At 48.3% G+C, this 4429-nt stretch overlaps 1 pseudogene; it reads left to right on the top strand.

Moving 5' to 3' along the window:
• The first annotated feature begins 914 nt into the window (after positions 1–914).
• Positions 915–4196, top strand: LOC142786113 (uncharacterized; annotated as a pseudogene).
• The last annotated feature ends 233 nt before the right edge of the window (positions 4197–4429 follow it).

The raw sequence follows: 4429 nt of genomic DNA on the forward strand, positions 1-4429 counted from the left end.
TCTGTGCGTAGTTGGGCAATGGCGAGTGACCTGTTTGGACGCGCTGTGAGCGTTCGTGGCGTGGATGCACGTTCCTGCTTGGATATTCGTTTCTGCGGGTAAATGGGCAACGGCGAGTAAGCTCTTTGGACGCGCTGTGAGCATTCGTGGCGCGGATGCACGTTGCTGCTTGGATATTCGTTTTCTATGCGTAGTTGTGCAACGGCGAGTGACCTGTTTGGACGCGCTGTGAGCGTTCGTGGCGCGGATGCACGTTGCTGCTTGGATATTCGTTTCTGCGGGTAAATGGGCAACGGCGAGTAAGCTGTTTCGACGCGCTGTAAGCGTTCGTGGCGCGGATGCACGTTGCTGCTTGGATATTCGTTTCTGTGCGTAGTTGGGCAACGGCGAGTGACATGTTTGGACGCACTGTGAGCGTTCGTGGCGCGGATGCACGTTGCTGCTTGGATATTCGTTTCTGTGGGTAAATGGGCAACGGCGAGTAAGCTGTTTGGACGCGCTGTGAGCGTTCGTGGCGCGAATGCACGTTGCTGCTTGGATATTCGTTTCTGTGCGTATTTGGGCAACGGCGAGTGACCTGTTTGGACGCGCTGTGAGCGTTCGTGGCGCGGATGCACTTTGCTGCTTGGATATTCGTTTATGTGCGTAGTTGGGCAACGGCGAGTAAGCTGTTTGGACGCGCTGTGAGCGTTCGTGGCGCGAATGCACGTTGCTGCTTGGATATTCGTTTCTGTGCGTATTTGGGCAACGGCGAGTGACCTGTTTGGACGCGCTGTGAGCGTTCGTGGCGCGGATGCACTTTGCTGCTTGGATATTCGTTTATGTGCGTAGTTGGGCAACAGCGAGTGACCTAAGTGTTTATCGCGTGTTATGTGTGTAGAACAGGCTCGTGCAGAGTTAGAATCAGCGCCGAAATGCCAGGAAACTTTTGTGTGCCACGGTGCAACAGCAATTACAAGACAGGCCCCAAAGTGCACGTTTTTTCGTTCCCTCAAGCCGACGAAGCAAGACAAGCGTGGATACCTGCCATTCCACGTGAAAACATGGTCGTGTCAGCGAATGCCAGGGTAAGAAATTTTGAATGCTTTATAATTTCCTCATGGAGGTTGCTCCTGCCGTTGCGTGGCGAGCCTTGTAGTTTGTAGCACGTTACGCCTAAACGCGTCACGCAAAGCCCTGACTGTACTGTTGCTGCTACGAGGTAGCCGTACTGATGCTAGGATATGTTTCTTATGTTTAGGTATGCGAACGCCACTTTAAAGCCGAAGACATCGTTCGGGAAACAAGCTATATTGACCAAGCCACCGGCCGCACAGTGACCGCACCGCTCTCACGTTTGCGGCTTCGAGCTGAGGCAGTACCGACGGTATTCCCTGATTACCAAAGCTACCTGTCTATAGAAGGCTTTAGAAGAGAGGACCCAGAGAGCAAGCGAATGCGCTTAGAGGCCGCTTCCCTTGAGAATGTGCTCGCCGAGTCACTTCTCCCTGCCAAAAAAACAGGAAGAAGCAGATAAGCTTTGTGATTTGAAAGATGTCGCAAACTTCGTTCGAGGCAAGAAGCTGACATTTTAGCATGTCATCGAATGCAGTGACCACGTCATTTTGGCTCACATTTGTAATGATGACGCTCCTTGGATTAAGTACTCTGTTGTCGTAAAAACCGAACTAACTCTAACGGTAAACGTCGCAAAAACATCAGTGAAGTGGCTCGGGTCCAAAATGGTAGTTCCGTCCATGATCGACAGCAAACGACGGCTGCTGGAATTGCTGGAAGAAGTCGAGGGGTTCGACAGTGCCCAGAGGTCAAGCTCTGAAAACTCAATCGCAGACATCTTCGAGACTGTCGCTTCTCTTCTGAACGAACTATACACAGCAAGAGAAAGCGATAACACCCCGACCATTCAACTGCTCGCTGAGCAAGTGAAGTTAATGTCAACAAAAAGAGAACGACGGCGCTAATCTGTAGAGTTTATGGTGTACTGCTGCATATTATTTACTATATTGCCTCACGCGTACAAGTACATGCGCAGTCACGGGAGCATCATCATGCCACACCCAAGAACCATTAGGTCAATATGTTCGTCTTTCGGAGTGAACCCCCAACTAGAGCATCAAGACAATACATTCCTCCACTACATGTCCAAGAAGATATCCGAGTTGAATGAGCAGCAACGCTACGTGACTTTGATGGTGGACGGAATTCATCTAAAGCCATTTTTGTTTATCAGGGAGGCAACATCGCTGGTATCGCGTTGAACAGCACAGAAGCAGCAAATAGTGCATTTGTATTTATGGTACACAGCCTCATGTGTAAGTTTAAGGAGGTAGCGCACAATGTTCCCGTTCAAAAGGCTAATGGAAAATTTCTGCACAACATTTTAGGAGATGTCATGCGCGGCTTAGAAAAAATTCGATAGAATGTAATGTGTGTCATGACCGACAACAACGCCATGAATCAAAGCGCAATGGTGCCGTTTAAGTATTCGGTGAGCAAGGCCCCTCCAGCCATTTAAAAAAAATCACTGGCAAATGATTTCCTGTTTCCGCACCCATCAGATCCCCACAGGCCATTGTCCTTCGTCATCGACCCAGTGCATTTACTGAAGTGCGTGCGCAACAACTGGTTAAAACAAAATGACCAGTGTTTCTGGTTACCTGAGTTCGAACCAAGCACAACAGGGCAGCGGCGCATGCAGTATGCGTTTTTCAAGACAGTTAAAGACGCATATAATTTAGAGAGTGAGCAGTTACTGCGGTACGGCTACACTTTGTCCATAAAAGCTGTTTCCCCAACAGACATCGAGAAACAGGATGTTAAACCTGCTTTGCAGGTATTTAGCGAGTACGGACTGAATGCACTTCGAGTCATTGGAGCCAAGCACAACCTGAAGCACTACGAAGAAACCGCCAGTTTCATTGATGTAACAGTGAGGTGGTGGAAGGTTGTCAACGTAAAGACTCCTTTCAAAGGACTGAGACTAAGGGATGACTTGCAAAAGCCAGTCTACCGTTCTCCATTCGACCCTAAGGTTTGCTTCTTGAATGATTTTTTGGACTGGTTGGAGGAGTGGAAGGAAAGGAGAGCGGATGCCAGTATGTTGTCTGGTGAGACACATGGGGCTCTTATTCAGACGACTTGGGTGTTCATTGAAATCTGCACATATTGCTTTGAGGAGTTCAAGATGTCCTTTGTGCTTCTTGGGAAGTTCCAAGCCCCGCCGCGGTGGTCTAGTGGCTAAGGTACTCGGCTGCTGACCCGCAGATCGCGGGTTCAAATCCCGGCTGCGGCGGCTGCATTTCCGATGGAGGCGGAAATGTCGTAGGCCCGCGTGCTCAGATTTGGGTGCACGTTAAAGAACCCCGGGTGGTTGAAATTTCCGGAGCCTTCCACTATGGCGTCTCTCATAACCATATGGTGGTTTTGGGACGTTAAACCCCACATATCAATCATTGGGAAGTTCCAAACAGGTCTTCTGGAAGAACGTTTTGGTTGTTACCGACGACTGGCTGGCTCGCAGTATCATTTGTCCGTAAGACAGATTTACGAGTGCGAGAACAAGTTTCGACTGCAAACCTCACTACCACAAATCAGCATGGCGTCTGCAATCGACAACGACCAAAATCAAAATTGGGAAGAGCTCCAAACGCAGGCAGCAGTGCCAAGTGGAAAATTCAACGTTGTTGTGACCCAGGAGGTGCTATCAAAACTGAAGGATATCATTCCAGTGGTTACCTATGTTGCTGGTTACTCGGTGCACATCGCTGTGATGACGTTAAAATGTGACAAATGCAGAGAGCTCCTCACAATTGACAAGACTGTCGCAGTTTCTCCGGAAAATCGCATGTACAGTCTTATCAAAGGAGGGCTGGTTTACCCAGCAATGCCAGCTGTGAATGCGGTGGCTCAAAATTACGTTGTTGTGGAAGAGCTTTCCAAATGTGCCGAATTTTTAAAGGTTCAAAACCAACGTCAAGTAGCCACAGAACTAACACTGCAACTGCTCAGCGACGAGGAGCCTTCAGATTTCGACGTCTGTGAAAAGGGACACGCAAGTGAAGTGGTGCTCAAATATATATTTCGGTGCAGCACGAACATTCTGCTGAAGAACTTTTGCCGGCGATTGAACAACAAAGTTTCGGACCCGGACAACAAGTCTAAGAAGCGGAAGCTGCAAACTCTAACAAATAAATGAATAAAACAGCAATTGGTGTAAATATGAGTGGTCTCTTTTGTTTTTTCCTTCCTAATTTTATTCAGTATATTACACGTGTAGTACTTATATTTAGGTGCACGTTAGAGAACCCCAGGTGGTCAAAATTTCTGGAGCCCTCCACTACGGCGTCTCTCATAATCATATGTTGGTTTTGGGACGTTAAACCCCAGATATTATTATATAAGTATATTACACGTGTAGCAGCAAACAAAG

Source organism: Rhipicephalus microplus, chromosome 2 (assembly GCF_043290135.1).
Source record: "Rhipicephalus microplus isolate Deutch F79 chromosome 2, USDA_Rmic, whole genome shotgun sequence".
Lineage (NCBI taxonomy): Eukaryota > Metazoa > Arthropoda > Arachnida > Ixodida > Ixodidae > Rhipicephalus > Rhipicephalus microplus.